Genomic DNA, 26025 nt, shown 5'->3' on the forward strand with positions numbered 1-26025 from the left:
GTGAGACAGGGTTATGGAGGGGTAAAGTTCAGGGCAAATTTGTGTGGAGTTCTGCATTGGTGCGTTCCAGTGAGACAAGGAGGTTATGGGCGGGTAGACGTTCAGGGCATATTTGTGTGGAATTCTGCATTGCTACGTTCCAGTGAGACAGGTAGGTTATGGAGGGTACCGGTTCAGGGCATATTTGTGTGGAGTTCTGCATTGGTACGTTCCAGTGAGACAGGGTGTTTATGGAGGGTTACAGGTTCAGGTCATATTTGTGTGGAGTTCTGCATTGGTACGTTCCAGTGAGACAGTGAGGTTATGGAGGGGTACAGGTTCAGGGCATATTTGTGTGCTGTTCTGCAATGGTACGTTCCAGTGAGACAGGGAGGTTATGCACGGTACAGGATCAGGGCATATTTGAGTGTAGTTCGGCATTGGTGCGTTCCAGTGAGACAGGGAGGTTATTGAGGGTTACAGGTTCAGGACATATTTGTGTGGATTTCTGCATTGGTACGTTCCAGTGAGACAGGGAGGTTATGGAGGTGTACAGATTCAGGGCACATTTGTCTGCTAGTTCTGCATTGGTACGTTCCAGTGAGACAGGGAGGTTATAGAGGGTACAGGTTCAGAGCATATTTGTGCGGAGTTCTGCATTGGTACGTTCCAGTAAGACAGGGAGGTTATGGTGGTGTACAGGTTCAGGGCACATTTGTGTGGCGTTCTGCAGTGGTACGTTCCAATGAGACAGGGAGGTTATGGTCGGGTACAGGTTCAGGGCATATTTGTGTGGAGTTCTGCATTGGTACTTTCCAGTGAGACAGGGAGGTTATGGAGGGATACAGGTTCAGGGCATATTTGTGTGGAGTTCTGCATTGGTACTTTCCAGTGAGACAGGGAGGTTATGGAGGGATACAGGTTCAGGGCATATTTGTGTGGAGTTCTGCATTGGTACATTCCAGTGAGACAGGGAGGTAATGGAGGGGTACAGGTTCAGTGCATATTTGTGTGTATTTCTGCATTGGTACGTTCCAGTGAGACAGGGAGGTTATGGAGGGTACAGGTTCAGGGCATATTTGTGTGGAGTTCTGCAGTGGTACGTTCCAGTGAGACAGGGAGGTTATGGTCGGGTACAGGTTCAGGGCATATTTGTGTGGAGTTCTGCATTGGTACTTTCCAGTGAGACAGGGAGTTTATGGAGGGTACCGGTTCATGGCATATTTGTGTGGAGTTCTGCAGTGGGACGATCCAATGAGACAGGGAGGTTATGGACCGGTACAGTTTCAGGGCACATTTGTGTGGAATTCTGCATTGGTACGTTCCAGTGAGACAGGGAGGTTATGGAGGGGTATAGTTTCAGAGCATATTTGTGTGGTGTTCTGCAATGGTACGTTCCAGTGATACAGGGAGATTATGCACGGTATAGGATCAGGGCATATTTGAGTGGAGTTCGGCATTGGTGCGTTCCAGTGAGACAGGGAGGTTATGGAGGGGTACAGGTTCAGGGCATACTTGTGTGGAGTTCTGCATTGGTATGCTCCAGTGAGACAGGGTTATGGAGGGGTAAAGTTCAGGGCAAATTTGTGTGGAGTTCTGCATTGGTGCGTTCCAGTGAGACAAGGAGGTTATGGGCGGGTAGACGTTCAGGGCATATTTGTGTGGAATTCTGCATTGCTACGTTCCAGTGAGACAGGTAGGTTATGGAGGGTACCGGTTCAGGGCATATTTGTGTGGAGTTCTGCATTGGTACGTTCCAGTGAGACAGGGTGTTTATGGAGGGTTACAGGTTCAGGTCATATTTGTGTGGAGTTCTGCATTGGTACGTTCCAGTGAGACAGTGAGGTTATGGAGGGGTACAGGTTCAGGGCATATTTGTGTGCTGTTCTGCAATGGTACGTTCCAGTGAGACAGGGAGGTTATGCACGGTACAGGATCAGGGCATATTTGAGTGTAGTTCGGCATTGGTGCGTTCCAGTGAGACAGGGAGGTTATTGAGGGTTACAGGTTCAGGACATATTTGTGTGGATTTCTGCATTGGTACGTTCCAGTGAGACAGGGAGGTTATGGAGGTGTACAGATTCAGGGCACATTTGTCTGCTAGTTCTGCATTGGTACGTTCCAGTGAGACAGGGAGGTTATAGAGGGTACAGGTTCAGAGCATATTTGTGCGGAGCTCTGCATTGGTACGTTCCAGTAAGACAGGGAGGTTATGGTGGTGTACAGGTTCAGGGCACATTTGTGTGGCGTTCTGCAGTGGTACGTTCCAATGAGACAGGGAGGTTATGGTCGGGTACAGGTTCAGGGCATATTTGTGTGGAGTTCTGCATTGGTACTTTCCAGTGAGACAAGGAAGTTATGGAGGGGTACAGGTTCAGGGCATATTTGTGTGGTGTTCTGCATTGGTACATTCCAGTGAGACAGGGAGATTTTGGAGGGGTACAGGTTCAGGGCATATTTGTGTGTAGTTCTGCATTGGTACGTTCCAGTGAGACAGGGAGGTTATGTTGGGTACAGGTTCAGGGCATATTTGTGTGGAGTTCTGCATTGGTACGTTCCAGTGAGACAGGGAGGTTATGGAGGGTACAGTTTCAGGGCATATTTGTGTGGAGTTCTGCGTTGGTACGTTCCAGTGAGACAAGGATCTTATGGGCGGGTAAACGTTCAGGGCATATTTCTGTGGTGTTCTGCAATGGTACGTTCCAGTGAGACTGGGTGGTTATGGAGGGTACAGGTTCAGGGCATATTTGTGTGGAGTTCTGCAGTGGTACTTTCCTGTGAGACAGGGAAGTTATGGAGGGGTACAGGTTCAGGGCATATTTGTGTGGAGTTCTGCATTGGTACATTCCAGTGAGACAGGGAGGTTATGGAGGGGTACAGGTTCAGGGCATATTTGTGTGTAGTTCTGCATTGGTACGTTCCAGTGAGACAGGGAGGTTATGGAGGGTACAGTTTCAGGGCATATTTGTGTGGAGTTCTGCAGTGGTACGTTCCAGTGAGACAGGGAGGTTATGGTCGGGTACAGGTTCTTGGCATATTTGTGCGTAGTTCTGCTTTGCTACGTTCCAGTGAGACAGGGAGATTATGCACGGTACAGGATCAGGGCATATTTGAGTGGAGTTCGGCATTGGTGCGTTCCAGTGAGACAGGGAGGTTATGGAGGGGTATAGTTTCAGAGCATATTTGTGTTGTGTTCTGCAATGGTACGTTCCAGTGATATAGGGAGATTATGCACGGTACAGGATCAGGGCATATTTGAGTGGAGTTCGGCATTGGTGCGTTCCAGTGAGACAGGGAGGTTATGGAGGGGTACAGGTTCAGGGCATACTTGTGTGGAGTTCTGCATTGGTACGTTCCAGTGAGACAGGGTTATGGAGGGGTAAAGTTCAGGGCAAATTTGTGTGTAGTTCTGCATTGGTGCGTTCCAGTGAGACAAGGATGTTATGGGCGGGTACACGTTCAGGGCATATTTGTGTGGAATTCTGCATTGCTACGTTCCAGTGAGACAGGTAGGTTATGGAGGGAACCGGTTCAGGGCATATTTGTGTGGAGTTCTGCATTGGTACGTTCCAGTAAGACAGGGAGGTTATGGTGGTGTACAGGTTCAGGGCACATTTGTGTGGAGTTCTGCAGTGGTACGTTCCAATGAGACAGGGAGGTTATGGTCGGGTACAGGTTCAGGGCATATTTGTGTGGAGTTCTGCATTGGTACTTTCCAGTGAGACAAGGAAGTTATGGAGGGGTACAGGTTCAGGGCATATTTGTGTGGTGTTCTGCATTGGTACATTCCAGTGAGACAGGGAGATTTTGGAGGGGTACAGGTTCAGGGCATATTTGTGTGTAGTTCTGCATTGGTACGTTCCAGTGAGACAGGGAGGTTATGTTGGGTACAGGTTCAGGGCATATTTGTGTGGAGTTCTGCATTGGTACGTTCCAGTGAGACAGGGAGGTTATGGAGGGTACAGTTTCAGGGCATATTTGTGTGGAGTTCTGCGTTGGTACGTTCCAGTGAGACAAGGATCTTATGGGCGGGTAAACGTTCAGGGCATATTTCTGTGGTGTTCTGCAATGGTACGTTCCAGTGAGACTGGGTGGTTATGGAGGGTACAGGTTCAGGGCATATTTGTGTGGAGTTCTGCAGTGGTACTTTCCTGTGAGACAGGGAAGTTATGGAGGGGTACAGGTTCAGGGCATATTTGTGTGGAGTTCTGCATTGGTACATTCCAGTGAGACAGGGAGGTTATGGAGGGTACAGTTTCAGGGCATATTTGTGTGGAGTTCTGCGTTGGTACGTTCCAGTGAGACAAGGATCTTATGGGCGGGTAAACGTTCAGGGCATATTTCTGTGGTGTTCTGCAATGGTACGTTCCAGTGAGACTGGGTGGTTATGGAGGGTACAGGTTCAGGGCATATTTGTGTGGAGTTCTGCAGTGGTACTTTCCTGTGAGACAGGGAAGTTATGGAGGGGTACAGGTTCAGGGCATATTTGTGTGGAGTTCTGCATTGGTACATTCCAGTGAGACAGGGAGGTTATGGAGGGGTACAGGTTCAGGGCATATTTGTGTGTAGTTCTGCATTGGTACGTTCCAGTGAGACAGGGAGGTTATGGAGGGTACAGTTTCAGGGCATATTTGTGTGGAGTTCTGCAGTGGTACGTTCCAGTGAGACAGGGAGGTTATGGTCGGGTACAGGTTCTTGGCATATTTGTGCGTAGTTCTGCTTTGCTACGTTCCAGTGAGACAGGGAGATTATGCACGGTACAGGATCAGGGCATATTTGAGTGGAGTTCGGCATTGGTGCGTTCCAGTGAGACAGGGAGGTTATGGAGGGGTACAGGTTCAGGGCATATTTGTGTGTTGTTCTGCAATGGTACGTTCCAGTGAGACAGGGAGGTTATGCACGGTACAGGATCAGGGCATATTTGAGTGGAGTTCGGCATTGGTGCGTTCCAGTGAGACAGGGAGGTTATGGAGGGGTACAGGTTCAGGGCATATTTGTGTGGAGTTCTGCAGTGGTACTTTCCTGTGAGACAGGGAAGTTATGGAGGGGTATAGTTTCAGAGCATATTTGTGTTGTGTTCTGCAATGGTACGTTCCAGTGATATAGGGAGATTATGCACGGTACAGGATCAGGGCATATTTGAGTGGAGTTCGGCATTGGTGCGTTCCAGTGAGACAGGGAGGTTATGGAGGGGTACAGGTTCAGGGCATACTTGTGTGGAGTTCTGCATTGGTACGTTCCAGTGAGACAGGGTTATGGGGGGGTAAAGTTCAGGGCAAATTTGTGTGTAGTTCTGCATTGGTGCGTTCCAGTGAGACAAGGAGGTTATGGGCGGGTACACGTTCAGGGCATATTTGTGTGGAATTCTGCATTGCTACGTTCCAGTGAGACAGGTAGGTTATGGAGGGAACCGGTTCAGGGCATATTTGTGTGGAGTTCTGCATTGGTACGTTCCAGTGAGACAGGGTGTTTATGGAGGGTTACAGGTTCAGGTCATATTTGTGTGGAGTTCTGCATTGGTACGTTCCAGTGAGACAGTGAGGTTATGGAGGGGTACAGGTTCAGGGCATATTTGTGTGTTGTTCTGCAATGGTACGTTCCAGTGAGACAGGGAGGTTATGCACGGTACAGGATCAGGGCATATTTGAGTGGAGTTCGGCATTGGTGCGTTCCAGTGAGACAGGCAGTTTATGGAGGGTACCGGTTCAGGGCATATTTGTGTGGAGTTCTGCATTGGTACGTTCCAGAGAGACAGGGAGGTTATGGAGGGTACAGTTTCAGGGCATATTTGTGTGGAGTTCTGCGTTGGTACGTTCCAGTGAGACAAGGAGCTTATGGGCGGGTACACATTCAGGGCATATTTGTGTGCAGTTGCTGCATTGGTACTTTCCAGTGAGACAGGCAAGTTATGGAGGGGTACAGGTTCAGGGCATATTTGAGTGGAGTTCGGCATTGGTGCGTTCCAGTGAGACAGGGAAGTTATGGAGGGGTACAGGTTTAGGGCATGTTTGTGTGGAGTTCTGCATTGGTACGTTCCAGTGAGACAGGGAGGTTATGGAGGGGTACAGGTTCAGGGCATACTTGTGTGGAGTTCTGCATTGGTACGTTCCAGTGAGACAGGAAGGTTATGGAGGGGTACAGGTTCAGGGCAAGTTTGTGTGGAGTTCTGCATTGGTGCGTTCCAGTGAGACAAGGAGGTTATGGGCGGGTACATGTGCAGGGCATATTTGTGTGGAATTCTGCATTGGTACGTTCCAGTGAGACAGGGAGGTTATGCACGGTACAGGATCAGGGCATATTTGAGTGGAGTTCTGCATTGGTACGTTCCAGTGAGACAGGGAGGTTATTGAGAAGTACAGGTTCAGGGCAAATTTGTGTGGAGTTCTGCATTGGTGCGTTCCAGTGAGACAAGGAGGTTATGGGCTGGTACACGTTCAGGGCATATTTGTGTGGAATTCTGCATTGGTACGTTCCAGTGAGACAGGGAGGTTATGGAGGTTTACAGGTTCAGGGCATATTTGTGCGGAGTTCTGCATTGGTAATTTCCAGTGAGACAGGGAGGTTATGGTCGGGTACAGGATCAGGGCATATTTGAGTGGAGTTCGGCATTGGTGTGTTCCAGTGAGACAGGGAGGTTATGGAGGGGTACAGGTTCAGGGCATATTTGTGTGGAGTTCTGCATTGGTACGTTCCAGTGAGACAGTGAGGTTATGGAGGGGTACAGGTTCAGGGCATATTTGTGTGTTGTTCTGCAATGGTACGTTCCAGTGAGACAGGGAGGTTATGCACGGTACAGGATCAGGGCATATTTGAGTGGAGTACGGCATTGGTGCGTTCCAGTGAGACAGGGAGGTTATGGAGGGTACCGGTTCAGGGCATATTTGTGTGGAGTTCTGCATTGGTACGTTCCAGAGAGACAGGGAGGTTATGGAGGGTACAGTTTCAGGGCATATTTGTGTGGAGTTCTGCGTTGGTACGTTCCAGTGAGACAAGGAGCTTATGGGCGGGTACACATTTAGGGCATATTTGTGTGGTGTTCTGCAATGGTACGTTCCAGTGAGACTGGGAGGTTATGGAGGGGTACAGGTTCAGGGCATATTTGAGTGTAGTTCTGCATTTGTACGTTCCAGTGAGTCAGGGAGGTTATGGAGTGTACAGGTTCAGCGCACATTTGTCTGGAGTTCTGCATTGGTACGTTCCAGTGAGACAGGGAGGTTATGGAGGGTACAGGTTCAGGGCATATTTGTGTGCAGTTCTGCAGTGGTACGTTCCAGTGAGACAGGGAGGTTATGGTCGGGTACAGGTTCAGGGCATATTTGTGTGGAGTTCTGCATTGGTACGTTCCAGTGAGACAGCGAGGTTATGGAGGGTACAGGTTCAGGGCATATTTGTGTGGAGTTCTGCAGTGTTACGTTCCCGTGAGACAGGGAGGTTATGGTCGGGTACAGGTTCAGGGCATATTTGTGCGTAGTTCTGCTTTGCTACGTTCCAGTGAGACAGGGAGGTTATGGAGGGTATCGGTTCAGGGCATATTTGTGTGGAGTTCTGAATTGGTACGTTCCAGTGAGACAGGGAGGTTATGGTCGGGTACAGGTTCAGGGCATATTTGTGTGGAGTTCTGCATTGGTACGTTCCTGTGAGATAGGGAGGTTATGGAGGGGTACAGGTTCAGGGCATATTTGTGTGTAGTTCTGCATTGGTACGTTCCAGTGAGACAGGGAGGTTATGGAGGGTACAGGTTCAGGGCATATTTGTGTGGAGTTCTGCAGTGGTACATTCCAGTGAGACAGGGAGATTATGGTCGGGTACAGGTTCAGGGCATATTTGTGCGTAGTTCTGCATTGGTACGTTCCAGTGAGACAGGGAGGTTATGGAGGGGTACAGGTTCAGGGCAAATTTGTGTGGAGTTCTGCATTGGTGCGTTCCAGTGAGACACGGAGGTTATGGGCGGGTGCACTTTCAGGGCATATTTGTGTGGAATTCTGCATTGGTACGTTCCAGTGAGACAGTGAGGTTATGAAGGGTACCGGTTCAGGGCATATTTGTGTTGAGTTCTGCATTGGTATGTTCCAGTGAGACAGGGAGGTTATGCACGGTACAGGATCAGGGCATATTTGTGCGTAGTTCTGCATTGGTACGTTCCAGTGAGACAGGGAGGTTATGGAGTGTACAGGTTCAGGGCATATTTGTGTGGAGTTCTGCGTTGGTATGTTCCAGAGAGACAAGGATCTTATGGGCGGGTAAACGGTCAGGGCATATTTGTGTGGTGTTCTGCAATGGTACGTTCCAGTGAGACTGGGAGGTTATGGAGGGGTACAGGTTCAGGGCATTTTTGAGTGTAGTTCTGCATTGGTACGTTCCAGTGAGACAGGGAGGTTATGGAGGGTACAGGTTCAGGGCATATTTGTGTGGAGTTCTGCAGTGTTACGTTCCAGTGAGACAGGGAGGTTATGGTCGGGTACAGGTTCAGGGCATATTTGTGCGTAGTTCTGCTTTGCTACGTTCCAGTGAGACAGGGAGGTTATGGAGGGTATCGGTTCAGGGCATATTTGTGTGGAGTTCTGAATTGGTACGTTCCAGTGAGACAGGGAGGTTATGGTCGGGTACAGGTTCAGGGCATATTTGTGTGGAGTTGCTGCATTGGTACTTTCCAGTGAGACAGGGAAGTTATGGAGGGGTACAGGTTCAGGGCATATTTGTGTGGAGTTCTGCATTGGTACGTTCCTGTGAGATAGGGAGGTTATGGAGGGTACAGGTTCAGGGCATATTTGTGTGGAGTTCTGCAGTGGTACATTCCAGTGAGACAGGGAGATTATGGTCGGGTACAGGTTCAGGGCATATTTGTGCGTAGTTCTGCATTGGTACGTTCCAGTGAGACAGGGAGGTTATAGAGGGGTACAGGTTCAGGGCAAATTTGTGTGGAGTTCTGCATTGGTGCGTTCCAGTAAGACAAGGACGTTATGGGCGGGTACACTTTCAGGGCATATTTGTGTGGTGTTCTGCAATGGTACGTTCCAGTGAGACAGAAGGTTATGGAGGGGTACAGGTTCAGGGCATATTTGAGTGGAGTTCGGCATTGGTGCGTTCCAGTGAGACAGGGAAGTTATGGAGGGGTACAGGTTCAGGGCATATTTTTGTGGAGTCCTGCATTGGTACGTTCCAGTGAGACAGGGAGGTTATGGAGGGGTACAGGTTCAGGGCATACTTGTGTGGAGTTCTGCATTGGTACATTCCAGTGAGACAGGGAGGTTATGGAGGTGTACAGGTTCAGGGCAAATTTGTGTGGAGTTCTGCATTGGTGCGTTCCAGTGAGACAAGGAGGTTATGGGCGGGTAACTTTCAGGGCATATTTGTGTGGTGTTCTGCAATGGTACGTTCCAGTGAGACGGAAGGTTATGGAGGGGTACAGGTTCAGGGCATATTTGAGTGGAGTTCGGCATTGGTGCGTTCCAGTGAGACAGGGAAGTTATGGAGGGGTACAGGTTCAGGGCATGTTTGTGTGGAGTTCTGCATTGGTACGTTCCAGTGAGACAGGGAGGTTATGGAGGGGTACAGGTTCAGGGCATACTTGTGTGGAGTTCTGCATTGGTACGTTCCAGTGAGACAGGGAGGTTATGGAGGGGTACAGGTTCAGTGCAAGTTTGTGTGGAGTTCTGCATTGGTGCGTTCCAGTGAGACAAGGAGGTTATGGGAGGGTACATGTTCAGGGCATATTTGTGTGGAATTCTGCATTGGTACGTTCCAGTGAGACAGGGAGGTTATGCACGGTACAGGATCAGGGCATATTTGAGTGGAGTTCTGCATTGGTACGTTCCAGTGAGACAGGGAGGTTATTGAGAAGTACAGGTTCAGGGCAAATTTGTGTGGAGTTCTGCATTGGTGCGTTCCAGTGAGACAAGGAGGTTATGGGCTGGTACACGTTCAGGGCATATTTGTGTGGAATTCTGCATTGGTACGTTCCAGTGAGACAGGGAGGTTATGGAGGGTACCGGTTCAGGGCATATTTGTGTGGAGTTCTGCATTGGTACGTTCCAGTGAGACAGGGAGGTTATGGAGGGTTACAGGTTCAGGGCATATTTGTGCGGAGTTCTGCATTGGTAATTTCCAGTGAGACAGGGAGGTTATGGTCGGGTACAGGATCAGGGCATATTTGAGTGGAGTTCGGCATTGGTGTGTTCCAGTGAGACAGGGAGGTTATGGAGGGGTACAGGTTCAGGGCATATTTGTGTGTAGTTCTGCATTGGTACGTTCCAGTGAGACAGGGAGGTTATGGTCGGGTACAGGTTCAGGGCATATTTGTGTGGAGTTCTGCATTGGTACTTTCCAGTGAGACAGGGAGGTTATGGAGGGGTACAGGTTCAGGGCATATTTGTGTGGAATTCTGCATTGGTACGTTCCAGTGAGACAGGGAGGTTATGGAGGGGTACAGTTTCAGGGCATATTTGTGTGGTGTTCTGCAATGGTACGTTCCAGTGTGACAGGGAGATTATGCACGGTACAGGATCAGGGCATATTTGAGTGGAGTTCGGCATTGGTGCGTTCCAGTGAGACAGGGAGGTTATGGAGGGGTACAGGTTCAGGGCATATTTGTGTGTAGTTCTGCATTGGTACGTTCCAGTGAGACAGGGAGGTTATGGAGGGTACAGGTTCAGGGCATATTTGTGTGGAGTTCTGCAGTGGTACGTTCCAGTGATACAGGGAGGTTATGGTCGGGTACAGGTTCAGGGCATATTTGTGTGGAGTTCTGCATTGGTACTTTCCAGTGAGACAGGGAGGTTATGGAGGGGTACAGGTTCAGGGCATATTTGTGTGGAGTGCTGCATTGGTACGTTCCAGTGAGACAGGGAGGTTATGGAGGGGTACAGGTTCAGGGCATATTTGTGTGTAGTTCTGCATTGGTACGTTCCAGTGAGACAGGGAGGTTATGGAGGGTACAGGTTCAGGGCATATTTGTGTGGAGTTCTGCAGTGGTAAGTTCCAGTGAGACAGGGAGGTTATGGTCGGGTACAGGTTCAGGGCATATTTGTGTGGAGTTCTGCATTGGTACTTTCCAGTGAGACAGGGAGGTTATGGAGGTGTACAGGTTCAGGGCATATTTGTGTGGAATTCTGCATTGGTACGTTCCAGTGAGACAGGGAGGTTATGGAGGGGTACAGTTTCAGGGCATATTTGTGTGGTGTTCTGCAGTGGGACGTTCCAGTGAGACAGGGAGGTTATGGAGGGGTACAGGATCAGGGCATATTTGAGTGGAGTTCGGCATTGGTGCGTTCCAGTGAGACAGGGAGGTTATGGAGGGGTACAGGTTCAGGGCATACTTGTGTGGAGTTCTGCAGTGGGACGTTCCAGTGAGACAGGGAGGTTATGGAGGGGTACAGGTTCAGGGCAAATTTGTGTGGAGTTCTGCATTGGTGCGTTCCAGTGAGACAAGGAGGTTATCGGCGGGTACACGTTCAGGGCATATTTCTGTGGAATTCTGCATTGGTACATTCCAGTGAGACAGGGAGGTATGCACGGTACAGGATCAGGGCATATTTGAGTGCAGTTCTGCATTGGTACGTTCCAGTGAGACAGGGAGGTTATTGAGGGGTGCAGGTTCAGGGCAAATTTGTGTGGAGTTCTGCATTGGTGCGTTCCAGTGAGACAGGGAGGTTATGGGCGGGTGCACTTTCAGGGCATATTTGTGTGGAATTCTGCATTGGTACGTTCCAGTGAGACAGTGAGGTTATGGAGGGTACCGGTTCAGGGCATATTTGTGTTGAGTTCTGCATTGGTACATTCCAGTGAGACAGGGAGGTTATGCACGGTACAGGATCAGGGCATATTTGTGCGTAGTTCTGCATTGGTACGTTCCAGTGAGACAGGGAGGTTATGGAGTGTACAGGTTCAGGGCATATTTGTGTGGAGCTCTGCGTTGGTATGTTCCAGTGAGACAAGGAACTTATGGGCGGGTAAACGTTCAGGGCATATTTGTGTGGTGTTCTGCAATGGTACGTTCCAGTGAGACTGGGAGGTTATGGAGGGGTACAGGTTCAGGGCATATTTGAGTGTAGTTCTGCATTTGTACGTTGCAGTGAGTCAGGGAGGTTATGGAGGGTACAGATTCAGGGCATATTTGTGTGGAGTTCTGCATTGGTACGTTCCAGTGAGACAGGGAGGTTATGGAGGGTACAGGTTCAGGGCATATTTGTGTGGAGTTCTGCAGTGTTACGTTCCAGTGAGACAGGGAGGTTATGGTCGGGTACAGGTTCAGGGCATATTTGTGCGTAGTTCTGCTTTGCTACGTTCCAGTGAGACAGGGAGGTTATGGAGGGTATCGGTTCAGGGCATATTTGTGTGGAGTTCTGAATTGGTACGTTCCAGTGAGACAGGGAGGTTATGGAGGGTTATAGGTTCAGGGCATATTTGTGTGGATTTCTGCATTGGTACGTTCCAGTGAGACAGGGAGGTTATGGAGGTGTACAGATTCAGGGCACATTTGTCTGGAGTTCTGCATTGGTACGTTCCAGTGAGACAGGGAGGTTATAGAGGGTACAGGTTCAGAGCATATTTGTGCGGAGTTCTGCATTGGTACGTTCCAGTGAGACACGGAGGTTATGGTGGTGTACAGGTTCAGGGCACATTTGTGTGGAGTTCTGCAGTGGTACGTTCCAGTGAGACAGGGAGGTTATGGTCGGGTACAGGTTCAGGGCATATTTGTGTGGAGTTCTGCATTGGTACGTTCCAGTGAGACAGCGAGGTTATGGAGGGTACAGGTTCAGGGCATATTTGTGTGGAGTTCTGCAGTGTTACGTTCCAGTGAGACAGGGAGGTTATGGTCGGGTACAGGTTCAGGGCATATTTGTGCGTAGTTCTGCTTTGCTACGTTCCAGTGAGACAGGGAGGTTATGGAGGGTATCGGTTCAGGGCATATTTGTGTGGAGTTCTGAATTGGTACGTTCCAGTGAGACAGGGAGGTTATGGTCGGGTACAGGTTCAGGGCATATTTGTGTGGAGTTCTGCATTGGTACGTTCCTGTGAGATAGGGAGGTTATGGAGGGGTACAGGTTCAGGGCATATTTGTGTGTAGTTCTGCATTGGTACGTTCCAGTGAGACAGGGAGGTTATGGAGGGTACAGGTTCAGGGCATATTTGTGTGGAGTTCTGCAGTGGTACATTCCAGTGAGACAGGGAGATTATGGTCGGGTACAGGTTCAGGGCATATTTGTGCGTAGTTCTGCATTGGTACGTTCCAGTGAGACAGGGAGGTTATGGAGGGGTACAGGTTCAGGGCAAATTTGTGTGGAGTTCTGCATTGGTGCGTTCCAGTGAGACACGGAGGTTATGGGCGGGTGCACTTTCAGGGCATATTTGTGTGGAATTCTGCATTGGTACGTTCCAGTGAGACAGTGAGGTTATGAAGGGTACCGGTTCAGGGCATATTTGTGTTGAGTTCTGCATTGGTACGTTCCAGTGAGACAGGGAGGTTATGCACGGTACAGGATCAGGGCATATTTGTGCGTAGTTCTGCATTGGTACGTTCCAGTGAGACAGGGAGGTTATGGAGTGTACAGGTTCAGGGCATATTTGTGTGGAGTTCTGCGTTGGTATATTCCAGAGAGACAAGGATCTTATGGGCGGGTAAACGTTCAGGGCATATTTGTGTGGTGTTCTGCAATGGTACGTTCCAGTGAGACTGGGAGGTTATGGAGGGGTACAGGTTCAGGGCATTTTTGAGTGTAGTTCTGCATTTGTACGTTGCAGTGAGTCAGGGTGGTTATGGAGAGTACAGGTTCAGGGCATATTTGTGTGGAGTTCTGCATTGGTACGTTCCAGTGAGACAGGGAGTTTATGGAGGGTACAGGTTCAGGGCATATTTGTGTGGAGTTCTGCAGTGTTACGTTCCAGTGAGACAGGGAGGTTATGGTCGGGTACAGGTTCAGGGCATATTTGTGCGTAGTTCTGCTTTGCTACGTTCCAGTGAGACAGGGAGGTTATGGAGGGTATCGGTTCAGGGCATATTTGTGTGGAGTTCTGAATTGGTACGTTCCAGTGAGACAGGGAGGTTATGGTCGGGTACAGGTTCAGGGCATATTTGTGTGGAGTTGCTGCATTGGTACTTTCCAGTGAGACAGGGAAGTTATGGAGGGGTACAGGTTCAGGGCATATTTGTGTGGAGTTCTGCATTGGTATGTTCCTGTGAGATAGGGAGGTTATGGAGGGGTACAGGTTCAGGGCATATTTGTGTGTAGTTCTGCATTGGTACGTTCCAGTGAGACAGGGAGGTTATGGAGGGTACAGGTTCAGGGCATATTTGTGTGGAGTTCTGCAGTGGTACATTCCAGTGAGACAGGGAGATTATGGTCGGGTACAGGTTCAGGGCATATTTGTGCGTAGTTCTGCATTGGTACGTTCCAGTGAGACAGGGAGGTTATGGAGGGGTACAGGTTCAGGGCAAATTTGTGTGGAGTTCTGCATTGGTGCGTTCCAGTAAGACAAGGACGTTATGGGCGGGTACACTTTCAGGGCATATTTGTGTGGTGTTCTGCAATGGTACGTTCCAGTGAGACAGAAGGTTATGGAGGGGTACAGGTTCAGGGCATATTTGAGTGGAGTTCTGCATTGGTGCGTTCCAGTAAGACAAGGACGTTATGGGCGGGTACACTTTCATCGCATATTTGTGTGGTGTTCTGCAATGGTACGTTCCAGTGAGACAGAAGGTTATGGAGGGGTACAGGTTCAGGGCATATTTGAGTGGAGTTCGGCATTGGTGCGTTCCAGTGAGACAGGGAAGTTATGGAGGGGTACAGGTTCAGGCCATATTTGTGTGGAGTTCTGCATTGGTACCTTCCAGTGAGACAGGGAGGTTATGGAGGTGTACAGGTTCAGGGCAAATTTGTGCGGATTTCTGCATTGGTGCGTTCCAGTGAGACAAGGAGGTTATGGGCGGGTAACTTTCAAGGCATATTTGTGTGGTGTTCTGCAATGGTACGTTCCAGTGAGACAGAAGGTTATGGAGGGGTACAGGTTCAGGGCATATTTGAGTGGAGTTCGGCATTGGTGCGTTCCAGTGAGACAGGGAAGTTATGGAGGGGTACAGGTTCAGGGCATGTTTGTGTGGAGTTCTGCATTGGTACGTTCCAGTGAGACAGGGAGGTTATGGAGGGGTACAGGTTCAGGGCATACTTGTGTGGAGTTCTGCATTGGTACGTTCCAGTGAGACAGGGAGGTTATGGAGTGTACAGGTTCAGGGCATATTTGTGTGGAGTTCTGCGTTGGTATGTTCCAGTGAGACAAGGATCTTATGGGCGGGTAAACGTTCAGGGCATATTTGTGTGGTGTTCTGCAATGGTACGTTCCAGTGAGACTGGGAGGTTATGGAGGGGTACAGGTTCAGGGCATATTTGAGTGTAGTTCTGCATTTGTACGTTGCAGTGAGTCAGTGTGGTTATGGAGGGTACAGGTTCAGGGCATATTTGTGTGGAGTTCTGCAGTGTTACGTTCCAGTGAGACAGGGAGATTATGGTCGGGTACAGGTTCAGGGCATATTTGTGCGTAGTTCTGCATTGGTACGTTCCAGTGAGACAGGGAGGTTATGGAGGGGTACAGGTTCAGGGCATATTTGTGTGGAGTTCTGCATTGGTGCGATCCAGTAAGACAAGGACGTTATGGGCGGGTACACTTTCAGGGCATATTTGTGTGGTGTTCTGCAATGGTACGTTCCAGTGAGACAGAAGGTTATGGAGGGGTACAGGTTCAGGGCATATTTGAGTGGAGTTCGGCATTGGTGCGTTCCAGTGAGACAGGGAAGTTATGGAGGGGTACAGGTTCAGGGCATATTTGTGTGGAGTTCTGCATTGGTACGTTCCAGTGAGACAGGGAGGTAATGGAGGGGTACAGGTTCAGGGCATACTTGTGTGGAGTTCTGCATTGGTACATTCCAGTGAGACAGGGAGGTTATGGAGGGGTACAGGTTCAGGGCAAATTTGTGTGGAGTTCTGCATTGGTGCGTTCCAGTGAGACAAGGAGGTTATGGGCGGGTAACTTTCAGGGCATATTTGTGTGGTGTTCTGCAATGGTACGTTCCAGTGAGACAGAAGGTTATGGAGGGGTAAAGGTTCAGGGCATATTTGAGTGGAGTTCGGCATTGGTGCGTTCCAGTGAGACAGGGAAGTTATGGAGGGGTACAGGTTCAGGGCATATTTGTGTGGAGTTCTGCATTGGTACGTTCCAGTGAGACAGGGTGTTTATGGAGGGTTACAGGTTCAGGGCATATTTGTGTGGAGTTCTGCATTGGTACGTTCCAGTGAGACAGTGAGGTTATGGAGGGGTACAGGTTCAGGGCATATTTGTGTGTTGTTCTGCAATGGTACGTTCCAGTGAGACAGGGAGGTTATGCACGGTACAGGATCAGGGCATATTTGAGTGGAGTTCGGCATTGGTGCGTTCCAGTGAGACAGGGAGGTTATGGAGGGTACCGGTTCAGGGCATATTTGTGTGGAGTTCTGCATTGGTACGTTCCAGTGAGATAGGGAGGTTATGGAGGGTACAGTTTCAGGGCATATTTGTGTGGAGTTCTGCGTTGGTACGTTCCAGTGAGACAAGGAGCTTATGGGCGGGTACACATTCAGGGCATATTTGTGTGGTGTTCTGCAATGGTACGTTCCAGTGAGACTGGGAGGTTATGGAGGGGTACAGGTTCAGGGCATATTTGAGTGTAGTTCTGCATTTGTACGTTCTAGTGAGTCAGGGAGGTTATGGAGTGTACAGGTTCAGGGCACATTTGTCTGGAGTTCTGCATTGGTACGTTCCAGTGAGACAGGGAGGTTATGGAGGGTACAGGTTCAGGGCATATTTGTGTGCAGTTCTGCAGTGGTACGTTCCAGTGAGTCAGGGAGGTTATGGTCGGGTACAGGTTCAGGGCATATTTGTGTGGAGTTCTGCATTGGTACGTTCCTGTGAGATAGGGAGGTTATGGAGGGGTACAGGTTCAGTGCATATTTGTGTGTAGTTCTGCATTGGTACGTTCCAGTGAGACAGGGAGGTTATGGAGGGTACAGGTTCAGGGCATATTTGTGCGGAGTTCTGCAGTGGTACATTCCAGTGAGACAGGGAGATTATGGTCGGGTACAGGTTCAGGGCATATTTGTGCGTAGTTCTGCATTGGTACGTTCCAGTGAGACAGGGAGGTTATGGAGGGGTACAGGTACAGGGCATATTTGTGTGGAGTTCTGCATTGGTGCGTTCCAGTAAGACAAGGACGTTATGGGCGGGTACACTTTCAGGGCATATTTGTGTGGTGTTCTGCAATGGTACGTTCCAGTGAGACAGAAGGTTATGGAGGGGTACAGGTTCAGGGCATATTTGAATGGAGTTCGGCATTGGTGCGTTCCAGTGAGACAGGGAAGTTATGGAGGGGTACAGGTTCAGGGCATATTTGTGTGGAGTTCTGCATTGGTACGTTCCAGTGAGACAGGGAGGTTATGGAGGGGTACAGGTTCCGGGCATACTTGTGTGGAGTTCTGCATTGGTACATTCCAGTGAGACAGGGAGGTTATGGAGGGGTACAGGTTCAGGGGAAATTTGTGTGGAGTTCTGCATTGGTGCGTTCCAGTGAGACAAGGAGGTTATGGGCGGGTAACTTTCAGGGCATATTTGTGTGGTGTTCTGCAATGGTACGTTCCAGTGAGACAGAAGGTTATGGAGGGGTACAGGTTCAGGGCATATTTGTGTGGAGTTCGGCATTGGTGCGTTCCAGTGAGACAGGGAAGTTATGGAGGGGTACAGGTTCAGGGCATATTTGTGTGGAGTTCTGCATTGGTACGTTCCAGTGAGACAGGGAGGTTATGGAGGGGTACAGGTTCAGGGCATACTTGTGTGGAGTTCTGCATTGGTTCGTTCCAGTGAGACAGGGAGGTTATGGAGGGGTACAGGTTCAGGGCAAATTTGTGTGGAGTTCTGAATTGGTGCGTTCCAGTGAGACAAGGAGGTTATGGGCGGGTACATGTTCAGGGCATATTTGTGTGGAATTCTGCATTGGTACGTTCCAGTGAGACAGGGAGGTTATTCACGGTACAGGATCAGGGCATATTTGAGTGGAGTTCTGGATTGGTACGTTCCAGTGAGACAGGGAGGTTATTGAGAAGTACAGGTTCAGGGCAAATTTGTGTGGAGTTCTGCATTGGTGCGTTCCAGTGAGACAAGGAGGTTATGGGCTCGTACACGTTCAGGGCATATTTGTGTGGAATTCTGCATTGGTACGTGCCAGTGAGACAGGGAGGTTATGGAGGGTACCGGTTCAGGGCATATTTGTGTGGAGTGCTGCATTGGTACGTTCCAGTGAGACAGGGAGGTTATGGAGGGGTACAGGTTCAGGGCAAATTTGTGTGGAGTTCTGCATTGGTGCGTTACAGTAAGACAAGGACGTTATGGGCGGGTACACTTTCATCGCATATTTGTGTGGTGTTCTGCAATGGTACGTTCCAGTGAGACAGAAGGTTATGGAGGGGTACAGGTTCAGGGCATATTTGAGTGGAGTTCGGCATTGGTGCGTTCCAGTGAGACAGGGAAGTTATGGAGGGGTACAGGTTCAGGCCATATTTGTGTGGAGTTCTGCATTGGTACGTTCCAGTGAGACAGGGAGGTTATGGAGGGGTACAGGTTCAGGGCATACTTGTGTGGAGTTCTGCATTGGTACATTCCAGTGAGACAGGGAGGTTATGGAGGTGTACAGGTTCAGGGCAAATTTGTGTGGATTTCTGCATTGGTGCGTTCCAGTGAGACAAGGAGGTTATGGGCGGGTAACTTTCAAGGCATATTTGTGTGGTGTTCTGCAATGGTACGTTCCAGTGAGACAGGGAGGTTATGGAGGGGTACAGGTTCAGGGCATACTTGTGTGGAGTTCTGCATTGGTACATTCCAGTGAGACAGGGAGGTTATGGAGGGGTACAGGTTCAGGGCATACTTGTGTGGAGTTCTGCATTGGTACGTTCCAGTGAGACAGGGAGGTTATGGAGGGGTACAGGTTCAGGGCAAGTTTGTGTGGAGTTCTGCATTGGTGCGTTCCAGTGAGACAGGGAGGTTATGGGCGGGTACATGTTCAGGGCATATTTGTGTGCAATTCTGCATTGGTACGTTCCAGTGAGACAGGGAGGTTATGCACGGTACAGGATCAGGGCATATTTGAGTGGAGTTCTGCATTGGTACGTTCCAGTGAGACAGGGAGGTTATTGAGAAGTACAGGTTCAGGGCAAATTTGTGTGGAGTTCTGCATTGGTGCGTTCCAGTGAGACAAGGAGGTTATGGGCTTGTACACGTTCAGGGCATATTTGTGTGGAATTCTGCATTGGTACGTTCCAGTGAGACAGGGAGGTTATGGAGGGTACCGGTTCAGGGCATATTTGTGTGGAGTTCTGCATTGGTACGTTCCAGTGAGACAGGGAGGTTATGGAGGGTTACAGGTTCAGGGCATATTTGTGCGGAGTTCTGCATTGGTAATTTCCAGTGAGACAGGGAGGTTATGGTCGGGTACAGGATCAGGGCATATTTGAGTGGAGTTCGGCATTGGTGTGTTCCAGTGAGACAGGGAGGTTATGGAGGGGTACAGGTGCAGGGCATATTTGTGTGTAGTTCTGCATTGGTACGTTTCAGTGAGACAGGGAGGTTATGGTCGGGTACAGGTTCAGGGCATATTTGTGTGGAGTTCTGCATTGGTACTTTCCAGTGAGACAGGGAGGTTATGGAGGGGTACAGGTTCAGGGCATATTTGTGTGGAATTCTGCATTGGTACGTTCCAGTGAGACAGGGAGGTTATGGAGGGGTACAGTTTCAGGGCATATTTGTGTGGTGTTCTGCAATGGTACGTTCCAGTGTGACAGGGAGATTATGCACGGTACAGGATCAGGGCATATTTGAGTGGAGTTCGGCATTGGTGCGTTCCAGTGAGACAGGGAGGTTATGGAGGGGTACAGGTTCAGGGCATACTTGTGTGGAGTTCTGCAGTGGGACGTTCCAGTGAGACAGGGAGGTTATGGAGGGGTACAGGTTCAGGGCAAATTTGTGTGGAGTTCTGCATTGGTGCGTTCCAGTGAGACAAGGAGTTTATCGGCGGGTACACGTTCAGGGCATATTTGTGTGGAATTCTGCATTGGTACATTCCAGTGAGACAGGGAGGTTATGCACGGTACAGGATCAGGGCATATTTGAGTGGAGTTCTGCATTGGTGTGTTCCAGTGAGACTGGGAGGTTATGGAGGGGTACAGGTTCAGGGCATATTTGTGTGTAGTTCTGCATTGGTACGTTCCAGTGAGACAGGGAAGTTATGGAGGGTACAGGTTCAGGGCATATTTGTGTGGAGTTCTGCAGTGGTACGTTCCAGTGATACAGGGAGGTTATGGTCGGGTACAGGTTCAGGGCATATTTGTGTGGAGTTCTGCATTGGTACTTTCCAGTGAGACAGGGAGGTTATGGAGGGGTACAGGTTCAGGGCATATTTGTGTGGAGTGCTGCATTGGTACGTTCCAGTGAGACAGGGAGGTTATGGAGGGGTACAGGTTCAGGGCATATTTGTGTGTAGTTCTGCATTGGTACGTTCCAGTGAGACAGGGAGGTTATGGAGGGTACAGGTTCAGGGCATATTTGTGTGGAGTTCTGCAGTGGTAAGTTCCAGTGAGACAGGGAGGTTATGGTCGGGTACAGGTTCAGGGCATATTTGTGTGGAGTTCTGCATTGGTACTTTCCAGTGAGACAGGGAGGTTATGGAGGTGTACAGGTTCAGGGCATATTTGTGTGGAATTCTGCATTGGTACGTTCCAGTGAGACAGGGAGGTTATGGAGGGGTACAGTTTCAGGGCATATTTGTGTGGTGTTCTGCAGTGGGACGTTCCAGTGAGACAGGGAGGTTATGGAGGGGTACAGGATCAGGGCATATTTGAGTGGAGTTCGGCATTGGTGCGTTCCAGTGAGACAGGGAGGTTATGGAGTGGTACAGGTTCAGGGCATACTTGTGTGGAGTTCTGCAGTGGGACGTTCCAGTGAGACAGGGAGGTTATGGAGGGGTACAGGTTCAGGGCAAATTTGTGTGGAGTTCTGCATTGGTGCGTTCCAGTGAGACAAGGAGGTTATCGGCGGGTACACGTTCAGGGCATATTTCTGTGGAATTCTGCATTGGTACATTCCAGTGAGACAGGGAGGTTATGCACGGTACAGGATCAGGGCATATTTGAGTGGAGTTCTGCATTGGTACGTTCCAGTGAGACAGGGAGGTTATTGAGGGGTGCAGGTTCAGGGCAAATTTGTGTGGAGTTCTGCATTGGTGCGTTCCAGTGAGACAGGGAGGTTATGGGCGGGTGCACTTTCAGGGCATATTTGTGTGGAATTCTGCATTGGTACGTTCCAGTGAGACAGTGAGGTTATGGAGGGTGCCGGTTCAGGGCATATTTGTGTTGAGTTCTGCATTGGTACGTTCCAGTGAGACAGGGAGGTTATGCACGGTACAGGATCAGGGCATATTTGTGCGTAGTTCTGCATTGGTACGTTCCAGTGAGACAGGGAGGTTATGGAGTGTACAGGTTCAGGGCATATTTGTGTGGAGCTCTGCGTTGGTATGTTCCAGTGAGACAAGGATCTTATGGGCGGGTAAACGTTCAGGGCATATTTGTGTGGTGTTCTGCAATGGTACGTTCCAGTGAGACTGGGAGGTTATGGAGGGGTACAGGTTCAGGGCATATTTGAGTGTAGTTCTGCATTTGTACGTTGCAGTGAGTCAGGGAGGTTATGGAGGGTACAGATTCAGGGCATATTTGTGTGGAGTTCTGCATTGGTACGTTCCAGTGAGACAGGGAGGTTATGGAGGGTACAGGTTCAGGGCATATTTGTGTGGAGTTCTGCAGTGTTACGTTCCAGTGAGACAGGGAGGTTATGGTCGGGTACAGGTTCAGGGCATATTTGTGCGTAGTTCTGCTTTGCTACGTTCCAGTGAGACAGGGAGGTTATGGAGGGTATCGGTTCAGGGCATATTTGTGTGGAGTTCTGAATTGGTACGTTCCAGTGAGACAGGGAGGTTATGGAGGGTTACAGGTTCAGGGCATATTTGTGTGGATTTCTGCATTGGTACGTTCCAGTGAGACAGGGAGGTTATGGAGGTGTACAGATTCAGGGCACATTTGTCTGGAGTTCTGCATTGGTACGTTCCAGTGAGACAGGGAGGTTATAGAGGGTACAGGTTCAGAGCATATTTGTGCGGAGTTCTGCATTGGTACGTTCCAGTGAGACACGGAGGTTATGGTGGTGTACAGGTTCAGGGCACATTTGTGTGGAGTTCTGCAGTGGTACGTTCCATTGAGACAGGGAGGTTATGGTCGGGTACAGGTTCAGGGCATATTTGTGTGGAGTTCTGCATTGGTGCGTTCCAGTGAGACAGGGAAATTATGGAGGGGTACAGGTTCAGGGCATATTTGTGTGGAGTTCTGCATTGGTACGTTCCAGTGAGACAGGGAGGTTATGGAGGGGTACAGGTTCAGGGCATACTTGTGTGGAGTTCTGCATTGGTACATTCCAGTGAGACAGGGAGGTTATGGAGGTGTACAGGTTCAGGGCAAATTTGTGTGGAGTTCTGCATTGGTGCGTTCCAGTGAGACAAGGAGGTTATGGGCGGGTAACTTTCAGGGCATATTTGTGTGGTGTTCTGCAATGGTACGTTCCAGTGAGACAGGGAGGTTATGGAGGGGTACAGGTTCAGGGCATACTTGTGTGGAGTTCTGCATTGGTACGTTCCAGTGAGACAGGGAGGTTATGGAGGGGTACAGGTTCAGGGCAAGTTTGTGTGGAGTTCTGCATTGGTGCGTTCCAGTGAGACAAGGAGGTTATGGGCGGGTACATGTTCAGGGCATATTTGTGTGGAATTCTGCATTGGTACGTTCCAGTGAGACAGGGAGATAATGCACGGTACAGGATCAGTGCATATTTGAGTGGAGTTCTGCATTGGTACGTTCCAGTGAGACAGGGAGGTTATTGAGAAGTACAGGTTCAGGGCAAATTTGTGTGGAGTTCGGCATTGGTGCGTTCCAGTGAGACAAGGAGGTTATGGGCTGGTACACGTTCAGGGCATATTTGTGTGGAATTCTGCATTGGTACGTTCCAGTGAGACAGGGAGGTTATGGAGGGTACCGGTTCAGGGCATATTTGTGTGGAGTTCTGCATTGGTACGTTCCAGTGAGACAGGGAGGTTATGGAGGTTTACAGGTTCAGGGCATATTTGTGCGGAGTTCTGCATTTGTAATTTCCAGTGAGACAGGGAGGTTATGGTCGGGTACAGGATCAGGGCATATTTGAGTGGAGTTCGGCATTGGTGTGTTCCAGTGAGACAGGGAGGTTATGGAGGGGTACAGGTTCAGGGCATATTTGTGTGGAGTTCTGCATTGGTACGTTCCAGTGAGACAGTGAGGTTATGGAGGGGTACAGGTTCAGGGCATATTTGTGTGTTGTTCTGCAATGGTACGTTCCAGTGAGACAGGGAGGTTATGGAGGGTACCGGTTCAGGGCATATTTGTGTGGAGTTCTGCATTGGTACGTTCCAGAGAGACAGGGAGGTTATGGAGGGTACAGTTTCAGGGCATATTTGTGTGGAGTTCTGCGTTGGTACGTTCCAGTGAGACAAGGAGCTTATGGGCGGGTACACATTCAGGGCATATTTGTGTGGTGTTCTGCAATGGTACGTTCCAGTGAGACTGGGAGGTTATGGAGGGGTACAGGTTCAGCGCACATTTGTCTGGAGTTCTGCATTGGTACGTTCCAGTGAGACAGGGAGGTTATGGTCGGGTACAGGTTCAGGGCATATTCGTGTGGAGTTCTGCATTGGTGCGTTCCAGTGAGACAGGGAAATTATGGAGGGGTACAGGTTCAGGGCATATTTGTGTGGAGTTCTGCATTGGTACGTTCCAGTGAGACAGGGAGGTTATGGAGGGGTACAGGTTCAGGGCATACTTGTGTGGAGTTCTGCATTGGTACATTCCAGTGAGACAGGGAGGTTATGGAGGTGTACAGGTTCAGGGCAAATTTGTGTGGAGTTCTGCATTGGTGCGTTCCAGTGAGACAAGGAGGTTATGGGCGGGTAACTTTCAGGGCATATTTGTGTGGTGTTCTGCAATGGTACGTTCCAGTGAGACAGAAGGTTATGGAGGGGTACAGGTTCAGGGCATATTTGAGTGGAGTTCGGCATTGGTGCGTTCCAGTGAGACAGGGAAGTTATGGAGGGGTACAGGTTTAGGGCATGTTTGTGTGGAGTTCTGCATTGGTAGGTTCCAGTGAGACAGGGAGGTTATGGAGGGGTACAGGTTCAGGGCATACTTGTGTGGAGTTCTGCATTGGTACGTTCCAGTGAGACAGGGAGGTTATGGAGGGGTACAGGTTCAGGGCAAGTTAGTGTGGAGTTCTGCATTGGTGCGTTCCAGTGAGACAAGGAGGTTATGGGCGGGTACATGTTCAGGGCATATTTGTGTGGAATTCTGCATTGGTACGTTCCAGTGAGACAGGGAGGTTATGCACGGTACAGGTTCAGGGCATATTTGAGTGGAGTTCTGCATTGGTACGTTCCAGTGAGACAGGGAGGTTATTGAGAAGTACAGGTTCAGGGCAAATTTGTGTGGAGTTCTGCATTGGTGCGTTCCAGTGAGACAAGGAGGTTATGGGCTGGTACACGTTCAGGGCATATTTGTGTGGAATTCTGCATTGGTACGTTCCAGTGAGACAGGGAGGTTATGGAGGGTACCGGTTCAGGGCATATTTGTGTGGAGTTCTGCATTGGTACGTTCCAGTGAGACAGGGAGGTTATGGAGGTTTACAGGTTCAGGGCATATTTGTGCGGAGTTCTGCATTGGTAATTTCCAGTGAGACAGGGAGGTTATGGTCGGGTAAAGGATCAGGGCATATTTGAGTGGAGTTCGGCATTGGTGTGTTCCAGTGAGACAGGGAGGTTATGGAGGGGTACAGGTTCAGGGCATATTTGTGTGGAGTTCTGCATTGGTACGTTCCAGTGAGACAGTGAGGTTATGGAGGGGTACAGGTTCAGGGCATATTTGTGTGTTGTTCTGCAATGGTACGTTCCAGTGAGACAGGGAGGTTATGCACGGTACAGGATCAGGGCATATTTGAGTGCAGTTCGGCATTGGTGCGTTCCAGTGAGACAGGGAGGTTATGGAGGGTACCGGTTCAGGGCATATTTGTGTGGAGTTCTGCATTGGTACGTTCCAGAGATACAGGGAGGTTATGGAGGGTACAGTTTCAGGGCATATTTGTGTGGAGTTCTGCGTTGGTACGTTCCAGTGAGACTGGGAGGTTATGGAGGGGTACAGGTTCAGGGCATATTTGAGTGTAGTTCTGCATTTGTACGTTCCAGTGAGTCAGGGAGGTTATGGAGTGTACAGGTTCAGCGCACATTTGTCTGGAGTTCTGCATTGGTACGTTCCAGTGAGACAGGGAGGTTATGGAGGGTACAGGTTCAGGGCATATTTGTGTGCAGTTCTGCAGTGGTACGTTCCAGTGAGACAGGGAGGTTATGGTCGGGTACAGGTTCAGGGCATATTTGTGTGGAGTTCCGCATTGGTACGTTCCAGTGAGACAGGGAGGTTATGGAGGGTACAGGTTCAGGGCATATTTGTGTGGAGTTCTGCAGTGTTACGTTCCAGTGAGACAGGGAGGTTATGGTCGGGTAAAGGTTCAGGGCATATTTGTGCGTAGTTCTGCTTTGCTACGTTCCAGTGAGACAGGGAGGTTATGGAGGGTATCGGTTCAGGGCTTATTTGTGTGGAGTTCTGAATTGGTACGTTCCAGTGAGACAGGGAGGTTATGGTCGGGAACAGGTTCAGGGCATATTTGTGTGGAGTTCTGCATTGGTACGTTCCTGTGAGATAGGGAGGTTATGGAGGGGTACAAGTTCAGGGCATATTTGTGTGTAGGTCTGCATTGGTACGTTCCAGTGAGACAGGGAGGTTATGGAGGGTACAGGTTCAGGGCATATTTGTGTGGAGTTCTGCAGTGGTACATTCCAGTGAGACAGGGAGATTATGGTCGGGT

Source organism: Hemitrygon akajei, unplaced genomic scaffold (assembly GCF_048418815.1).
Source record: "Hemitrygon akajei unplaced genomic scaffold, sHemAka1.3 Scf000073, whole genome shotgun sequence".
NCBI lineage: Eukaryota > Metazoa > Chordata > Chondrichthyes > Myliobatiformes > Dasyatidae > Hemitrygon > Hemitrygon akajei.